General features: G+C 38.2%; 1 long non-coding RNA gene and 1 pseudogene across 2 annotated transcripts; one reads left to right on the forward strand and one right to left on the reverse strand.

The window, feature by feature from the left end:
- Positions 1-4,756: 4,756 nt before the first annotated feature.
- LOC143848960 (putative glucan 1,3-beta-glucosidase A) lies at positions 4,757-8,375 on the forward strand (annotated as a pseudogene). The gene is made up of 4 exons (XR_013235510.1): positions 4,757-4,968; positions 5,940-6,093; positions 6,492-6,847; positions 7,633-8,375. The product of XR_013235510.1 is annotated as a putative glucan 1,3-beta-glucosidase A (transcript).
- A 1,017-nt stretch (positions 8,376-9,392) lies between these two features.
- On the reverse strand, positions 9,393-14,743 carry LOC143848151 (uncharacterized). Its single transcript, XR_013235326.1, has 2 exons — positions 13,412-14,743; positions 9,393-9,789 (listed from the first exon to the last, which is right to left on the reverse strand). It is a non-coding gene; the product is annotated as an uncharacterized LOC143848151 (long non-coding RNA).
- Between the last annotated feature and the right edge of the window lie 5,591 nt (positions 14,744-20,334).

A 20,334-nucleotide genomic window follows, 5' to 3' on the forward strand; every position in this document is an offset into this window, starting at 1 on the left:
TCGAGAAGGGTTTGTACTAAAAAATGTGAAGGCAGTCTGATGGACGGTCTCATTAAAAATGGATCAGCACCCTTCAAAAGTAGGATCCAAAAGTGCTCTTTAAAGGATCATGACCAATATAGAATTCTAACAGAGTAGGGATGTCTGTGCTTCCACTTCGGATAAGATCCACATGAGTGTTAGCCACGTTCTATTCTATTCTCTTAGGAGTCTTATCCGGACCCTACTTGACGTTTCAAATCAGATCGTCTAGAGTGTCCTATTAGGTCTGACTAACATTTAACAGCCGAAAAATTCTCAGAAGACGACAAATGCAAACATGTTCTCCCCGTGGTCTTTCTCTAACAAACACTTCAAATACCCGTAACAGTCGTTTGTTTCGCATGAAATTTTGATAATCCCGAAATTATTTCCAAAATTTGAGGCAAACTAATTTTGTGCAATTATTAAAAGACGGTAGAGAGAAATGATATCAGCACAACCATGTTTAAATAGCTACACGGACCCAGCTTGTGTCTTCTTTATTTTTATTAATTAGCTTTTGAGAGCTTTTTGGTAGTCGTTTTAAGTAGCTACACGATCCCCCTTCTAAATTTTTTGGCCTCTCCTTAAAAGATAAAAGACAAAAGGCTTTAGTGGGAATATTGAAACATGATATTGCTCGTATCATTTCCATTAAGAAAGGGAAATGTTAAGAAAAGGAAATGTTATCAGCACTACTGAATGTTGATGTTCGCACTCCTCAGTTTATTAAATATATTGTATTGCCTGTACCATGGGATGATCCAAACCGTCCATTGGATATGCCATATCCTAAATAGGTTGTGGCCTAAAAATATTTTTCATCAGTAGAACCCTCCGTTCTATGGAGGGCTAGGATCATTTAGTCCCTCTACAGATTGGGGAATTGGGATTGCACTATTGAATTGATTTTTGGGGCAGCTCTGTTTGGTTGCTAGTTAAATTTGTCTTAGGAAGTTTTAGTAAAATTTTGGTCCCATCCCATGTTTGGTTGCCTTTTAGCACTCGGATTTTTTAAATCCCACGCTTCTCATGATTGCTTGTGAGGTGAATTTTTTAATCCCACTTTTGTAGTGATTGTCTTTTCATCCCATCCCAAAACAATGCCAAGACCAAAAATAATCCCAGGAACAAAAAATAAGCTTGAGAAGAATTTTTTTCTTCCAACACTTCAAGCAACCAAACAAAGTGTTTTTTTTGCCCACTTCTCATGTTCTTTAGATTTTATTTCAGCAATGTATAGTTAGATTCCATGATATTATGAGAGTTTTAATGATTTGAGTCAGGACATGATTTGACTTGTTTTTTTGTAGTCAAATGAAGATTGATTGTTTTTTTTAGTGCTGATGGTATGAGGTTAGGCTTTATGATGTTGTAATAGCCTCAGTAAATTTCTAGTTTCATTGTTTAGTGCTATTTTAATTTCAGAGATATATGGTTCTGTTCTTATACTGCTGGTATGTATTTGATTCTTATGGTGTGTATTTTAGTTTCAGTTGTAAGTTTCCTGTAAATTCTTCAGTTATACTACTTTATTAGCAAGAGTTCTCATGATCATTACATATTCATTATCTTTATGATTTGCTATAAACACAAGGTCATGGCTAACTTTCTTGGGTCTAGAAAGGATTTCATTCAGTAGGTTAGTGAAAAGATTGTTCCACTATGACTAATGTCTAATGGTAGTTAAAAATTTGAGTGTGTAAACTAATTGAACCCAAAAGAGATGGTGGCTTATATACAAAACATTTTCTTTTTACAGTTTTATGTTTTTTCTTAAGATAATATTTTTTTTAGAAAATACGTTTTACCCTTTTATCAAGGTCATAAAATTATCTGAGTTTCTTTTTTACTTCTATGGATGTTTAGGTTACTTCTTTTAACTGATTGAAGGTTAGATGTATGGATTCCTGTTGATTAAGTCATTCTGGTTTTGTCTTGATTAATTTTATTACTTTAATTTCTTTAAAATTTTGCTAATATAATCATTTTCCTTAGCTTTAAATACCTTGGCCTATAAATTACACTTGTTCATAGATAACATGCTAAACCTTTCATTTAATTCATGGATTTAACAAGCTCTTGGATTCTTCAGCTGTCTGTCATTTTGAAATCTGTCTTCAACCTTATCAGTTAAAACAACAATGAACACACTTGGTTGTTGTAGCAAGAAAGATAAGCTGAGCTTGTGTGACTGGTGAAATGTGTTGCCTTTATCTGTAGAGTGATGTTGTTGACTTGAAAATCGATATTACTTCGTTCTTGTTTAAAAATTGTATTGTCAAGTTCATTATGTTTTGTCTCTTTTAGTTGGTCTTCTTATTCAATTTGTTAGAGGGACCGCTATTATTCCATTTTTTATGATAGTATATGGTTGTTGGTCTCTTTTGAGTTGAATCCCTCATTTATGCATCAGAGTTACATTTTGATGGTTTTGAGGTCTGTTTAATGATGTAAACTGAAGGGGATTTGGAATAATTATCTCAACCTAGTAGTGTTAGAAGTGGTAACATTCTTTTGACCTCGATATTGTTAAATTTCAGTTGCTCAACCCAGGTTTCTTCTAAAATGTTTGCACTATTAGCTGAGTAGTTCAGTTTTCTTTCAAAATGTATGTACCACCAGTTATACAGTACAGGTTTCTTTCAAATTGTTGGCACTACGGGTTGTAAAAAATTCACTTTTCCTCTAAACTATTTGTCTCATCTTGGTTATTCCTACGTATAATTGTATGCTTCAATTGGTCTTGTAATTGAGGGTATGGTTAATTCATTTGACTCTAGTACATTTCTCATGTTTGGTTTTATCTTAGAGGAAATGTTTATAATGTGTCCGAACTTAACCAAAGTACTGGTTTATCATTTGTTGACTGTTTAGATACATAAACTCATTTTCCCATCATTGCTTGGTTAGTTAATGGAAATGCACAGTATTGTTGTCCTTAGAATGGATGTTAGCACTCACAGATGTCAATTACTGGGATATTAATTTGGTCTATTAATTATAGGACCTGCTAGGCTATTTTTTATTTTTATTTTTTCCCACTCTATATAAAGAATGAGGGTATTATTAGAAAAGTATTTCCTTTAGATCTATGAGTTATTGTTTGGATAATTTGATCATGCTGGAAAATCATGTCAGTTAGGGGGACAGGAGTTACATTTATGGTGATTTTTGTCATTCATGGTATATTTAAACTTGAGGTCTTGGTCAGGTTATATTTAATGACGGTGAGAACATCCAGTTGGGCACTAGGATAAGACATTAAAGATATATTTGCTTTAGCCCCATGCTAATATATTTAGAATAAAATTTTCTTAATCTTATATTTGCATGCCCTGAATTAAAAAAAAAAAAAAAAAAAAAAAAAAATATATATATATATATATATATATATTTATATATATGAGGAAAAGGATTGTGAGCTTGAGCTCTCAAACCTTATGGTGCGCTGGAGCTCTCAAACCCATGTGGCCCACATTGTTAGGATGATCCATAGCATTCATTTGAAAGGCCCTTACATCAATAGGGTATGTACAAAAAATCAGCTCCATAGGATCATCCTAACCCATCCATTTGTGGAGGTCAAAATGGACAGACCACAAATCAGCCCATTTTTGCCCTCCACTTTTGGAGGGGTTAGGATGATTCAATGGAGCTGATTTTTGGTACACACCCTATCTATGATAGGGCCTTGCAAATGAATGGTTTGGATCCTCACAGAAATAGTGGGACCCATGTGATTGGTGCACTCAAGCGCACCATTTGATTCCGGCGCTTAAGCACCAACACATTCCTCTTTTTATATATATATATATATATATATATATATATATATATATATATATATATATATATATATATATATATATATATATATATATTCATTTGGTCTGTTGGAGCCCTTGTCTATAGTATGTGTGTGAATCTAGGAGAAGCCATGTAGTACTTACCAGACCCTAACTCAAACACTACCTCATAGAATTTGAGCTTGACACATTTTGCTCCACCTTACAGATTCATTTTTTTTATCAAAACCCCAGCCCCAACCTTCAGCCATTATCAGTCAACTTAACCTCTGTTTCATGTACATTTGGTCACTTCATTGTCTACTTGCCTCTCTTGGAAAGTTAAAGGTTAGAAAGAGAAGAAGGTTTCTTTGGAGCTGATTTCTAAACACATTTGAAGATGATTTGTTGAGCACAACTAGCACTCCACGATTATTAAAGGATTTCATCAGGTCTTCGAAGTAAAATTCCTTGCTCAGCTACTTCAATTGGAATTCCAGGTACATTTTATTTTTCCTTGCTCAGCTATGGTAGATAGAGAATACAAATGGTCCATGCAAATGTTAGGATGATCAATTTGCTCATGCTGTATGTTTTATTTGTCATGTCTGTATGTCTGGGTGTGTTGGGATTCATGGAGCTGTCAGTTTTTTTTTTAATCAATTATTATTCGAAGGTCCCTGTTAGAAAAAAGCTTTTTTTCTATGTATATTAGCACATGTTCAGTTTATTCATGAAGGCTTGTATATATTTTAATTGTGTATAAATTCGAACTGCATCCGTGCACTTAATTTATATATAGGCCATGTTTGACAACCATGAAAAATTATTCCGTGGAATAATTGCGGGCCCTAGTGTGTGATAAGGGTGAAGAATGAGGGAGAGGGAGAGATTTCAGCACGTGGGAGTGGAGAGAGATCATCAACAATCCCCTAAAAAGCAGTGAAATGTATAGTTCCTCATTAATAAATCTCTCCTCGCAATCTCAGGATCACTGGAACAGCTTCATTGTTGAAGAAGATTTCAAGTTCATATCGGAGAACGGGTTAAACGCTGTAAGAATTCCTGTTGGATTGTGGATTTCAAGTGATCCCACACCTCCGAAGCCATTTGTGGGGGGATCCTTAGAAGCTTTGGATAACGCATTTTTATGGGCACAGTAAGTTAAAAAGTAAAATTTCAAAAAATAAGATCATAATGATTGCTACAATACTTCGAAATTCCCAGGATTGAATGAATGTTAAAGCACACTTAGGATATTATGATTCGACTACGCTTATAATGAATGTTAAGCCACTGAAGATCTAAACATTCCACCACACTATGCAACCAACGTCCCGGGCCTACTCCTTCATTCCTTCTAAGTAGCCTTTTCACATGTTGTCTATTCCGCGGGCTGGCTCACTCAGGTTGCTCTAATTAGCCCTTTTTCACATGTAACCCTTCTAACCGTTCTGTTCTGTAGCTCACTTCGTAATAGCTTTCACTTTGTTGTTCCAAGAAATCTTTTCACTGGTTGCCCCTTCTGTTACTAGACCATGACAAGTGGTGTTGGCTCTGAAACTATTGTTAGGTACCTAACCAATATGCCAAAACCCTAGTACTGATGAAATGTGTTAGGCGCCCTTAAACAACTTAGGATCATGATTAAAACCACCATTTCTTTGAAAAAATAGGCAACTTTTTTCTCGAGAAATGATATCTGCACTAGGCTCTCCTCAAACACCCAGAAGTTAGGCTGTTGGCACAAACCCCATTTATAAGAGGAATGGTAGAATCACAGGTGCTTCTTACAAGAAAAAAAATGTATGTGGGGGGGGGGGGGGGGGGTGTGGCACAAACCCCATTGGCCAATATCCATTTAGGTTGCTACAGACCCCTTTTTTTTTGCAGGGCGCCTGTGAGTCAGTCATTCCTCAATTTATAATAGCCTTTAGTAACTAGAACAGTGCAAAAATAAAGAGTGGAGTGCATTATCAAAAGCAAGGGTGTTTTGATATCATTTCTCTGATAGGAAATTTTTTTCTATAGAACCAAATGGTCAAAATTTAGGAAGTAACAACACAGCTAAAGATGGGAATTATCAAATTCTGGGGATTATCTGATTCCAGTTTGGGTTGCATTATGCAGAAAATATGGTGTGAAGGTTATAATCGTTCTGCACGCAGCTCCGGGTTCACAGAACGGATTCGAACAGTGGCTCCAGAGATGGATTTCAGGATTGGGGACACACTGATGAAAACATCCAACAAACAATTGCTGTTATTGACTTCCTTGCTTCCAGGTTTCACCAAAAATGACACTACTCTTTCCTCTGAATGTTCATAGAATTTCAAAATTTACACCCCCTAGTTTTGTGAGGAACACCCTTATACTTGAGCCTCTTTATGGTAAGTTTTCATGTATGTCCTTGGAAATAATGAAAGCTCTGATGGGCCCACTTATTTGATGATCTGAACAGTTCATCTGCTTGGAGAGTCAGGAACATTGTACTTTGATGAGCCAGACTTTGTGGGTCTTGGCTCATTAGGCAAATGGCTTGGATCATTGAACAAGGTGTCTCTACTAGTACTTTCCTGTGGACATACTTGTGAAGTTACTATAGTGCAGCTCAATATATGAAAGGTGAGGGTGTAAATATCAACGGGACCCATATTCATATATCAAATTCATTTGATTCAGGTATGCCCAGAATCCGAGCCTTGCTGCTGTAGAGCTGATCAACAAGCCTCTCTCACCGGGAGTTTCCCTCGAGAGCCTTACCAATTACTACAAAGCCGGTTATGACGCTGTACGGAAGAATTCATTGAGTGCTTAGGTGGTCGGTCATGTCTGCCGGCTAGGGCCCGCGGACCCTACGGAGCTCTTCCCAGTCACCAACGGCCTTAAGGACGTTGTCATAGACGTGCATTGCTACAATCTATTTTGGGATATATTCAACAACATGACTGTGCAACATAACATAGATTTCATTTACACGAATCGGTCCGTACACTTGAATGTTGTCCCTACATCCAACAGTCCTCTCACCTTCGTCGGTAAGTACTACTTGCATTAATTGATTATGTAATTAAGAAGGCATTGATCAAAGTTAACTAAGGCCAATCTTTCGCGTTCTTCGCGAAAAATTGTCTTCTTATAGCATAAGAATCAAATGAATGATGCGCTGTAATATGGCCCATTTGGAAATAAAGTTCCACCATATTTGGCCCAAACACAACTTTTGCCCAAAAAATGATTGGGGGCCAACAATGACCCAATTGGGCTCCCAGGTCAATTTTGGTGTGATAAGCTTGTTGGTCTGGCCCATGAATTGGTAGCACGAAGGGCATGTTTGGCAGCCATGAAAAATATTCCTTGTAATACTAATATTCATGGGCCCAACTATGAAATATTGGCGGGGAAGGAGGAAGAGGGGGAGACCTTAGAGGACAGGAATGTAGCATGAGAAATCCCTAAAACGGCGAAAAAGCACACTACTTAAAATTTGGGTTTATTATTCTTGTTTCCGCTAGGGGCCGAAAAGTACCCTCACACCTATCCTCTCTTGTCTCTCCCTCTCCCACTCCCACCCATTTCTCATAACCGGACCCATAAATATTCCATGGAATACTTTTTCATGGGTTTCAAACCTGCCCTGGCTAGTGGGAATAGTGAAGGCCAACTCATGAATTTAAATAATATGATCTGAAGGGCTGGAAATGACCCCCTCACCCCCATTACACACACACACAAAAGGTGCCAGTATAAGTTACACTTCCCTTTGATTTATCGTCTTTAATTTCAATGATTGACCCGATGCATAATGGGATGAAAATTGCAGGAGAATGGGTTGCAGAGTGGAAAGTTAGTGGAGCATCAAATGAGGACTACCAAAGATTTGGAAAGGTCCAGTTAGAGGTATTTGGGCTTATTGGACTCTCAAGAACGTTAATAACCATTGGAGTCTTGAGTGGATGATCAAAAATGGCTATATAACTTAGTAGAATCTCACTACAATTCAATCTTTTTTTGATAAATTTGTTCCACTGTGATAATGCTTTCCCACTTCTCACTCACTCTTTGATCTCATGCACGATATGAGGTTTAGTGAAATGTCACCATTCCTAGTTTTGTTGGCCAAAAGATTAATGACGGGCCCTAGACACTAGCCACTTATGGATGAGACTAAAGATATGTGGTTGTACCGTTTACTCCTTTTCTCTTATTCTTAGAAGCACTAACAGTGTGGCCGATCATCTTGCCAAATCAAGAGCTTCTAGCTGGTCATTTTATATGGGGGTAATCTTTACCCTAGAAGCGCACTTAAAAAGGGCGGCCTAATGCACGAGGCTCCCGCTATTGCAGGGTCTGGGTTTGGAGAGGGCTAGATGTACGCAGCCTTAATCCTACTTTGCAGACAGGCTGTTTCTGTGACTCGAACCCCTGATAACCAGGTACAATGGAGCAACCTTACCATTGCGCCAATGCTCGCCCTCTCCAGAAGCTCACTTGTAATCCATTATTATTGAATAAGCTTTCATTCATGGCTCACCTATAATCAAGAAAGGTACCCTAGTCTTTTCTTGCCCCGTTTCATGTGGACCCATTGGGTTGCCACCAAAATTGTGGTTTTTGATTTTTTTTTCCAGCTATGGCTGGCTGAGAACATTGTTGATAAAGTCTGGTTTCACGGTTGTTGTGATCCTTATTGGTGTGATGGCTTTCTACCTAGCAGGCGGGGTTCTTTTTCTTTTCGGCTTCTTAAAGCTTCTAACTTCTTGACTTTCGAGCTATCGATTCCTGTGGGTTTTGATTCATAGTGATGTGGCTTGGTGGGTTATCAGTGATGTTGAGGTTTGCATCCCGCCTTGGTCGGTTTGGGTGGCTTGGTCAGTTTTCTCCCTCCCAAAACTTAACGAGTTTAGCAACCAATCATTCTTCTTCATCGGATAGTGTTTGTGGGTTTTCTTGCTCAGAGGTCTTTTCATCTTCTACAATCTCCATGAGAAAAAGGGAAGTGAGCTCTCTGTTTCTTCGCTTGGAATATGACGCCCAATGAACCAATAAAAAAGAAACTCTCATACAGTGAAGTGAGCCCTAATTTACCAAATTGCCCCTTCCCCTTCACTACTTAAGCTTGTACTTTGCGTGTGTGAGGGGCAATAGCCATTTTGGGTAATGAGTCTAATGAGAAAAAGTTTAACAAGGTTTTCTTTTTTTTCCTTTTCCTGTTTCTTTTCTAGTTTCTGATTATCGTTTGGTTCATTCATTGCTGTGGTGATGATTTTCTAGTTTCTGATTATCTTTTTTTTTTGTTTCAGATTTGGTTCATCGGGTGGTGATAGGTATTGATCTTTTTGTTTTCCTTTCTCTGTTTGAATCGGAATTGTTATAGGGGATCGATCTTTTTATTTTCCTATCTCTCTTTCCATTCCACTTTATAGTGTCTGCATCCTAACCTAGGTGCATATAACTTTTCCAAAATACATTGGGTCCCGATTTTTTAGGAGATCCAATCCATTCATATGTTGGGCCCTGATGTGAATAGGTTGTGCCCCAAAAATCATCTCCTAATGAACTGCACCACATCAAAATCTCCACTGATAGGAAGGCCGGGATCGCATTTTATTGGTGCGCCCTATTTACACTGGGCCCCATCAACTGATGGTTTAGATAATTGAGCAAGGTGGGTGCACTCTTCTTTTTTTATAGAAAAAAAAATAGCTGCACCTAGATGTGGACATGTGTCTGTGGACCCCGATCCGAGAATTATGAGGGACGGTTGGATCTCCACAATGTGAAGGAGAGCTCTACCAAGGAAATCTCGAAACAGGTGCCACCATCATAGCATAGCACGAGTGGCGATATAAATGAGATACCTCTTGCTCCGGAAACAAAAGCCTCTAAACCAAGACGTACCCTCATAGCATAGCACGAGTGGCGATATAAATGAGATACCTCTTCATCCGGAAACAAAAGTCTCGAAACCAAGACGTACCTGAAATAACTCAGAGGTGTTAGGCATCCAACTCGCCCGAGCGCACTCGATTTGTTATGCCATTTGTTATTAACTTTGAAGAATTTTTGGCGAAAATAATTTGAAATGGGAATAAAGATCCCTGAGAAAACGTCTACCTAAACATGCATGACCTGGGGGATGAGCAAAGAAAGCAAAACAAACAAGTCCTAACTCACCGCATCTAAGAAAGCAATAAACAAGCGCATGCACATCTTCAACTAAGCAGATAATGATAGATAAGATAAGATAAGCAGGAAAAACAGTACAGAGCTACGTCCAAGCAGATAATCAAGATAAGATGAAACAAAGAAAGTAAATACACTAACATGTACCTAACTACGCAGAAGATAATGCAAAACAGTAAACAACCAAAGCAGTAGAATAAACACACTAGCATGCGAGCCTACGCAAGAGATAATGCTAAGAAAATAGTAATTAATCACATGCTAGAAAAGTAAGCAAACTGAAAGTAAACACACAAGAAACCAACGACAAACACGCGATAAGCTAGAAGATGCAAGGAAAGAAAGAAATCGGGAAATCGACGGTATGCGAGAACCAGAAATGCCAAGGAAAAGAAAAAAGGACATACGATAGACTCAGGGAGCGATTCTAAAAGAATCAAGCCCAGCGATCCTGATTCGCTAAATATCAGACAAGTCTTAGTCTCGCTGTCGTCATAGCCTATCGTTGGGTTCCACGAGGACAATCCCTGTGAAGGGGCCACGCTACGTTGTCACCCATCTCAAAACTCGATAAAACGTCGGAAAACCAATGAAAATCGGAAAATCACGATCAAAATCGGAAATGGAATGAAAAGAGGGCTCCGAGTGACCTGACAATCACCATCCTGCCCATTTTTAGTTTTTGTTTTGAAGAGGTTGAAAAATTTTTATTTAAAAGGTTTGAAAGAAAGATTTTTGAAATGTTTGACTGAACTTGAAAGAAAAGATTCTTATTCTTATTCTTCTTATATATATTTTTTGTTTCAGTAGTCCTAAGCCTCGCTAAGTCCAGGTATTTGCATTTTTTTCTCCTTTTCATTTCCATTTCTTTCAGTTTTCGTTTTTGTTCTTTTTATTTGTTTTTTTAGTTTTGCTGATGATGACTATGGAGTTTACGGGAAATGATATTCGGTGGTAAGGCCTCAATCTTTCATATCGTTTTCTTTTTGTTAGTTATGAGGTCTTTAGTAATGAGGTCGTTTCATATGCGTAGCAATTATTTCTACGGCTTAGATTAAATGGGATAGAAACCCACGTAGGTTCTGTTTGTTTAAGATTATGACAACCGATTGAGAGTGCCAAACTTATTATTGGACTCAATTACGTTTAGATTTGAGTCTAATAATCGGTTCAGAACTCACAATCGGTTGTCATAATCCAAAATAAACAAGGTCTTAGGCCCTATTCATTTGGGATTATTTCTCAACTGATTGCTATACTATTATGCCTACCAATTATAGCAATCACCTATTAGTTCCTATTATTGCAAGAATCTATTATAACGTAATTGTGTTCTTCTGGCATTATTTCTCAAGTGATTAAATGGTACATCTTCTAATACGATGAAAAGACCATAATACCCTTTGATGCAAATCCTTCTTATCTTTACATTACAACATATAAATTCAGCTGGCAAATGCAATATAACTATGCATGTACTGTATGTAAAATAATATACCCAACACTGAGCAATAATACTATACTGCTCTAGTCTCAAATAGAGCTAAATATAGATGCGCCACCAGATTTGTAAGTTAAGTTAGGGTTTTAATTTCATTTCCCCTGTTAGTTATTTAGGGTTTTAATTTTTTGATTTCTAATTTTTATTATTCCTTCTATTCATTTCAGGTTATTGGCTTGTTTTTCTTTCTACTTTTTGATGATATGACAGGTATGGCAGTTAGTGTCGAAGCTTTTTTTGCTATCTTTGACATTTAAGAGCCTGAAGGACTACCTTCAATACTCTCTTATCTACATACTCTTGCTATGTGTAGAAAATTACTTGCTATGTGTGTGAAACTCTTGCTATTTGTGTGAAAGATTTAGAAAGTTAGAAATTCCTGGTCTCTCTTCTAATGTCAGGTCTCTCTTCTAAGAGCTACTCAATTCCCGTTCCCCCATACTACTTGCTGGAGACTATTGGTTTGAGGGTTTATCTTCCTGTATCCTGGTGCAGATCTCCTTGTATTGTCTAGCCCCTGGCTATATTGTACTGTCTTGATTTCTTTTGTTGTGGTCTGTGTTGGATTCTTATCCCCAAGTTGTTAGCTTTTAAGCCTCCTTGATTGTAATTTTTCTTTTATAAATGAATTCTGGTAGGGGTTAGCCTAACACCAACTTACCAATAAAATAAAATAAAAGATTTAGAAAGTTTTATTAACAAAAACTAATAAGTAACAGGGGACGATTTTGAAAGATTTTAGAAAATCGTTTAGAAGAAGATGTCGAGAAGGGTTCGTAAATGTGAAGGCTAGCTGATTTTTTGCCTGCCTCCCCATGCGTTTAGGAGAATAGATAGTAATGCAGTTGAGCCTCTAGCTCATTGGTAAAAAGGCTTTGTTCTTTAACCAAGAGGTTGATGGTTCAATTGCCCAGCTTACCTTCCAAAAAACAAAAAGCTAAAATATCCTGCATGGTTTTGGCTCAGGAGGTTTCTGTCCATCATCGCCATAACCCAAGGAAGTGTTCCCAAAATCGATGAAATCCCGAAAATCAAAGAGGATCTCGAGGAATGTGTGAAGAATGATCCTGAAAGAAGGCAAGGTATAACCTATGAACCCTATAAGAACGAAGGTCCTAAAGAAGGAGGAATCTCTAAACACAATGAGAAATCCTAGTACAAGGAGGAGAAGAAAAGTAAAGGGATTGGCTCAAGAAACATTCCGTCATCGCCTTAACTGACTGAAGGCTTCCAAAAATCGATGGAGTCCTGAGAAATCATGAGAGAGACGAGACTAAACGCCTAAATCTCTATGTCTTGATCATTCAAATAAATATGCAGGGGAGTACAAGATCCAAATAACACTATAATCAAGGATTGGACCCAGCCACTTCGCCATGCACATCATCCGACCGTGCACATTAAAATGACTAAACAGCCAATGACCAAACCTTATTACTCTATTCCCTAATGGACACACTGAGGGTCCTAAATTCTGACGAAAATGGAAGGTGTGTAGGACCGAATGTCGAGAATAGAATGTTTATGAGGGATGACAACCATGTAAGCCCCAAAAGGAATTGCGCACAAGAACTATATGATGAGGAAGATCAAAACAATGGAAGAGGAGATTTCGGAGGCTTTAGCAAAACAGAGCAGAAATCCAAATGTAAACAACTTGCAAATAAAAAAAAAGATCAAAACTTCGATGAAGTGGGGCAAAGATTGAGACTTTGTGTATCAAAACATGGTTGTGTTGAAATCGTTTCTCTTTATATTTTATATATTTGTTGTTGTTGTTTTTTTAAACACAAGAACAACCGAACCCAAAATCGCAGAGGGTGAAAAACAACCAAAATCATGAGATTCAAACCATGGCAAGGCAAATTAAACACAAGAATTGAATCAAAGACGATGAAACTTAATAAAAAATTACCTTCTCCTTTGGATTGTTGCGATGCCGCGATTTAGAGTAGAAGAAGACATAGCCTGAGATGAGTAATTGGCTGGTTGAATTCCTCGTTCTTCTTTCCTTCAAAATTCTTTTGGGAAAGCTGAGACAAATGATTTAAGTGATGGAGATGTGAATGATTCCACCGACCCTGCCGGAGTTATGGCCAAAATTTGTTGAAACCGGAAATGATGGAGGTCAGTATGGCTCTGATGGTGGTGGTGATGAGTGTGGAATCTGTTGGGACAAGAGCAAGGGAATGGGAAGGTGGAGATCTGTTAATGTAGAGAGTGTGAGGGGCTGCTCTTGGAGTGGGGTTTTATGGCTGCAATGATAGGTGAAAAGGGTTCGAGATTAAAAAAACAGAGGAAATAGAAGTGGCTGTCGTGATGAAGGTAGTGATGGTGATAGGGGATCTGGTGGAGAAGAAGAATATGATGAGGTGGCTGGTTTCAAGGATATGATTGTGGCAAGGTTGTAACCGTTTTGGACCCCACCAAAAACCGAAATTTGGTAATTTGGTTCCAAATTTCGGACCGAAATTTTGTAACACTTCATTTTTTTAATAAATAATGTCATTAAACCGAAATTTCGGATTTCGGTCCGAAATTTGGTAAATGGCGAAAAATTGAATTTCGGAAATTTACGGTTTTGGTGGGGTCCATGGATGGTGGTGCTTATGTGGGTTTTGGGGTTAGAATTGGTGGAAATGGAGGTGAGAGAGATGGGAAAATGGATGGGATGTGGCTGTTGTTGGTGTTTGGAGGATGGAGGACCAGATCTAATGGAGGTTGTGACCGGATTCCGGCGAGATTCCTAGAATCGGAGAAGGTTGAGGGTGGATTTGATGGAGATGGGGTTAGCTTTTAGGGTGGATTTGATGGAGATGAAGGGAAATCAATTGGTTGGAGGTTTGGTATGGGTGTCCAAGTGGGTCTAGAGGTTAGAGATGGGGTCTGTTGGGATGTGGACCATGGGAAGATGAAGGAAATGGGTTTTGATCAAGATCTGAAGTGGGTTTGATGATGGTGGGAAAGATGGGGGTTTGTAAAGGAGAAGGTGAAGTGGAAATGGTGGAGGTGGCGATGAAGATGGGGTGCAATGGCTGGCCGGAGTGGGGAGGAACATGGGTTGCAGCTGATTCTCCCTCCCTCTCTCTCTCTCTCTCTCTCTGCTATCTCTCTCTCCTCTGCTGGGACTTGGGAGCAGCCCCCAAATGAAGAAGCTCTCCCCTCTCACGAGCTCTCTTTTTTGGGCTAAATAAACATTCTAGGGTTTCGTTCTTTTTTTTTTCTTTTTTTATTGTTAATTTCAACCCTCTATCTATCACTCTCTCTCAACCGTCCATCTCTTCTCTTTTCTTTTCTCTAATACCATCTTAGAAGTCCTAAAAAAACCTAGAATGTTCTACCTAATCTAAGCCTTACACCTCACCTCTTTGATCCAATGGCCTATTCTTGTTGCTTATAAAGAAAGCAACATGAATTGCCAAGAATACCCTCGTGGAGAGGGTAATTTACTCTTCCTTTATTATTCCTTGTTTGCCCTTTTAGTTGATAAACGCTCTTATTCGGCTAACCCACCCTCCTGTTCTCATGCAATAAAAGAAATAATGTTAGTACCACTACGACTTGATAGTCGTGCTAACTCCGCTTGTCTTTTCTTCCATTTGTTGTCCGATTTCCTTGAAATTCTGCCAGGACCTTCTTGGGAACATTACCAACCTCTGGGGAAGTTTGCACCAATTAGTGAACACTGTGGGTCAACAAAATTTTGAGGTTTCTTCGCATTTGGGTTCGATTCCTCAGGAACTTATTCAATTTCAATGTTTTATTCGAATTTGGGGAAATTGGGTTCGAATCCTTAATCTAACTTTCTTCCTTAATCTACCACCTAATCAAATCAATCTAAATCCAACCCAATCAACCTACGATTTGATTTTATTCTCTAATAATATATGAGATATTGATTAAGATTCATCTTGTTTATCGGTTACATGTCTTTTTTCTTTGGAAAGTTATTTGGAGCAAGGATTTGACATTCTTGTGCTTGGATTTTTTTCCCCCCAAAAGGCAGCACCTGTGAAGAAAGAACTTAAGACACATCGGTGGGTTGTAAATATAGTGCTTTGTTATTAACTGAATATTCAGAATCAGTGGTTGCTTTATATGTGGGTGTATCCAAAATACAACATTTTGTATGAATATCTTTAGATTTAGATATTCATCAATTTTGCGAAGGGAAGTTGGCAGTGAAATCATAGAGTGAGTTTGCCGAAATGGGGCGATATGAGAGAGAGAGAGAGAGAGAGAGAGAGAGAGAGAGAGAGAGAGAGAGAGAGAGATTGTGGAAGAAAAGCCTAGCCCGGATGAAAACCCCAACACCAAACCTACCGTGACTGAAAACCCACCAGCAGAAATTACAGTGCCTGTGCCTATGGAAAGCACCCCCGCTAATCAAAACCCCAATACCAACCCCAATGCTCCACAAATTCTCCCTGTAACGCTTCTTATCAACACTTTTGTTATCGTCACCCTTGGATTTGCTACTTACCGCAGCTCTAATGAGATCCTTGCTTGTGCCGGTGTGTTGCTGATTTTCGGCTCATGGAGAGATAAGATCACTAGGCTTTTGAGGCGTGGGTCCGACAGTGACACTGCTGGGGAGATACTCGGGTATTTCAAGCTTCTTTCTTCTTTTCATTTCTGGTTTTGTCTTTCTTTCAAGCTTCTTTCTTCTTTTCATTTCTGGTTTTTGATTTTTTTTTTGTTTCAACCATGGCCGAGGGATAACGTTGATGACATTTGGTTTCACGGTTGTTGCGATCCTCGTCGGTGTCATTGGTCTCTACCTTCCTAGCGGGCTTCTTTATATATTCACCATCTTCATGGTTTTGGAGGCATGGAATGTTCCCCTGTTTATTTTTTGAGGCCCGAGCACGTCTCACCAATCTACCAACTTATTTCAAGCTTCTTTGTTGTTTTCCTTTTCTTTTCTTTTCTTGTTTCTTTTTTGGTTTCTGATTATCTTTTTTTTTTTTTTTCTGATTTGATTCATTTATTGCGTATGGTGATAGGGATCAAGTCAAGGATCGGTATTAACTCTTCTTTTCCTTTTTTTTATGTTTCAGTATGTTCTATGCCTATGATCATGATATGGGGTCTCGATCTTTTTATTTTCCTTTCTCTGTTTCCATCGAGATTGGTATAGGGGAAAGTCTATTTACATTGGGGCCTAACAAATGAACTAGTTGGAAAGGGTGGCTCTAATGAAATTGATAATAAATACGTGTTATAGGATGTCCATACATAGATGCAAGTATTTATTTATTTTAAATAGAGTTGGGACCTACCTTGTTCAAAGATCTGAACCATTCAGTTGCCGTGGTATAAATAGGCGGTTCCCAAATATCAGTATCTCCTATTTTGTGCTATGTAATACGTGGGTCCCACTGTATAGTGTCTGCATCCTAGTCTAGGTGCATATACTTTTCTAAAATACATTGGGCCCCACTTTTTTTAGGAGATCCAATCCATTCATATGTTGGGCCCTGATGTGAATAGGTTGTGCCCCATAAATCATCTTTGTTGGACAATCCTAATGAACTGCACCACATCAAAATCTTCACTGATAGGAAGGCCGGGATCATCCTATGGAGAGCATTTTATTGGTGCGCCCTATTTACACTTGGCCCCATCAACTGATGGTTTAGATAATTGAGAAAGGTGGGTGCACTGTCAAGTTCATTGGTGATCATTGGATCCAGCTGGTTAAACCATCTTAACCTTTGCTATTGTCAAATTCTTCAACTGGTGCGATGCCATGGAGGTAGAAGCAGTGCTCGTGGGTGGTGAGAAAGGTGATAAAATGGGCTAGATTCCTTACCAACGTAGAAATTGTTACTATTTGAAATAAGATTCCTTACCCACTTGGGAATGGAAAGAGTCCCTACACCCTTGGACTTCTATGTTAGTATCCTACACCAGATTGGAGTCCGAATCTTCTCTATACAATCCTCACACTGCTCCAAACCCCATCATTCTACATCAAAACACAAGCTCTCTTTACCTTTTCTTATGCTCTTCTCATTCTCCCAAACCAACCATGCGAACAGAGCAAATCTTAAAACGAAGCCACAAGGGCGAGTTTGGAAGAGTTTGAAGTGGGCACATAGAGAATTTTGGCTCAGGTGGGATAGAGAAGAGAAGGATGTTGCATGAACGGATGAAAAATTGTTACAAGTCTTAGTTTTGTTTTAAAGTGAAACGTTATTTATGTTGTGTTGGTTTGAGTGAGCAGTAGGTGAGATAGAAGCTGAAAGGAGTTTGAAAAATTGCTACCAAAGTTCACACACGCACACACTCCATGTGTACTGCATCAACAGGTGTTTACTGTCCAACAAGACATGCATTATTTGCAGAACAACTGCTCCCCTTTGAGTGACAAACATGTTTTTCTCTTTTCTTTTTCCGCACCCCTGTAGGATAATCCGCACACCACTACCATGAATTGACGTCAAAAGGCGTGAAAAATGGAGGTTATTGTGCTGACTTTTAACGCTTTTTCACGTTAATTCACTTTAAAGGGGTGCGGATTATCCAACTGGGGGTGCGAATTTATCATCTTCCTAAATATTGAGAGTAACATTTAATTGCTCTAACATATATAAACGTCTTTGGTTAGGTAATATGAAAGCCAATCTGCAAAGTAAATTTATTTGGAGGTTGGTGATATGAGCTTTACAACAAGAAAGATAAAATAACATAGATAAAAAATTGTTATCGCTTTATTTAATTTTTATGTCTTTCATTTTGACCAATATAAAGAAAAAAGGGGGTTACCCTTTTAATTTTTTTAAAAAAGCAAGCTTTCTTTTAGATACTTCGATCATGATACACTCACTACAAACAATGCAATTATTTGCTAATATCAATAATTTAATCATAAACATATCTTAAGCAGCAGTCAGGGTGGCTCTGTTATGCATATATGTCTCAAGGGAGTCTGATTCCGCAGCGGATAGTGTGGCTGAAAGGAGTATGTAACCATTTTTTTATTTTAATTTTAAGCAGTGAGGTTGTGACGGAGAGCACTGTCGCATTTTATTAGTAAAAATTTCAGATTTATTTATAGGTATACTGGAAATGCTAAACATCTTCAGTTTCAGTGCTATTATAAATACATTTTGATGACCTAGACCCAATGGGGTCGCCTTCGTGGCTGGATTTTGCAAGGTCTGCGTTTCGATTGCCAGGAATCAGTATCTACATCATATTCTAATTCTCAGTTTTTCTAATAAAAATTGCATTCTGACCGGAATGGAATCAAAATACCATCTCTTGGGATTGGAAGCAGATTTGGCATTTGCTCCCCTTTCAATTCTGCCCTGGTGTCAATTCTGCCCCTTGATTCTACTTTAATTGAACAAAATGCTGGAATCAGGAATCTAAAGGCACACTAACTGCACCCACATACAAATGTTTTTCTTAAAAAAAATGCTCCTTGCATTAAGACCGTCATTAATTTAATTTTTTCCATACGAAGCATTTGATGCAAGAGGAAGTCTAGAGGGAGATGATATCTTCGCACCCCTTCACCCTGAATTGATGTCAAAAATGTGTAAAAAAAGAAGGGTATGTGGCTGACTTTACCGCTGTTTGACGTTAAAGGGGTGCGAATCATCCTTGTGAATATATCATCTCCCTTGATATATTGACTGTTGGTAGCTATTTGGGAAGAGAATGATATCCCCAGTCTCTTACTTTGATAATGACACTCCTCATTTTATTAAGCACTAACTTAAGAGGAGCTGTTCAAGGAGCTCATTGGGAAGTTTAACAGCTTCATCCAAGGCTGAAATGTCTGATTATGCTAAAAATAACCGTTTCATCCAAGGAATCAATCGAGCAAAAGAGCCTCGAAGTTTTACGTCATGGGTCAAAGGAAGATTACATGCTTGATAATGTTTGATTATGCTAAAAATGAAGTGGTAACTTGCACTAATTTTTATTTTTTTTAATATATTCCTTTCTATGGTTGTGACCGCACAACCTGAGGCTCCAATGTCCAAGTCATGGGGTCCACCACAAGTGGCTATAAATCCTGGGAAATGATACATTCACCCCTTATTTTTCCTTGGGACAGCCCCTCTAGTGTACAAGGGCAGTCATAATTCAGTCTCAGGTTTGTTCCCATGTTTGATAACCATCCTATCAAAGATTAGTCAATCGACAACATTGTAATGTGAGATCTCACAGGGAGATTGGATTGAAATACTACCGTTGGATCATCATGGTGGTAGATTAGGCAAGTTGGTTAAAGAGGTAATCTTGCTAGATTAGGCACTCAGATTAAATTAGTAATTAGGTTAGATTAGAATATTCTACCAATATCTCTTTCCATGTTTACAATGATCCTCTCTCTATGTTTATCATCTAAGTCCTCTATATAAGCACTACTAGATTCTCTTGTAATCACATCCAATAATAATAGAAATTCTCTCAAATTTGTCATTTCTTAACACCAAAATTAAGGGAGTTAATATGGAATTTCTAAGTAATTTATGAATGAAAAAACAAACAGCAACACCATACTACAAGGGATAAGAGGCAAAAGAGAACCAAAAGAATTGCATATTGTGCATCTCATGCCACACAATCAAATTGACTTTGGTGATTTGGATCCGATGCGGGCGCGCTTGCGTCTGGTTTTTTGCAACGGTGCACTTCAGTTTAGCATGGGATAGATATAGGTTCAGTCGTTCAGAGAGTTTTTACTTTTGACATTTTGAAGCCATGGGTTTAGTTCAACACGTCATCTTCTACAGTAAGCTGTAATTAGGCATTAAAACCAAGTTTTCTGAAACGGGTTTTCTTTAATGGGCACTCCTTAAAAAAAAGACAAGCAAA

This window comes from Tasmannia lanceolata, unplaced genomic scaffold (genome assembly GCF_043159265.1).
Source record: "Tasmannia lanceolata isolate RefF3 unplaced genomic scaffold, GAP_Taslan_0.1 ptg000016l, whole genome shotgun sequence".
In the NCBI taxonomy this organism is placed as follows: Eukaryota; Viridiplantae; Streptophyta; class Magnoliopsida; order Canellales; family Winteraceae; genus Tasmannia; species Tasmannia lanceolata.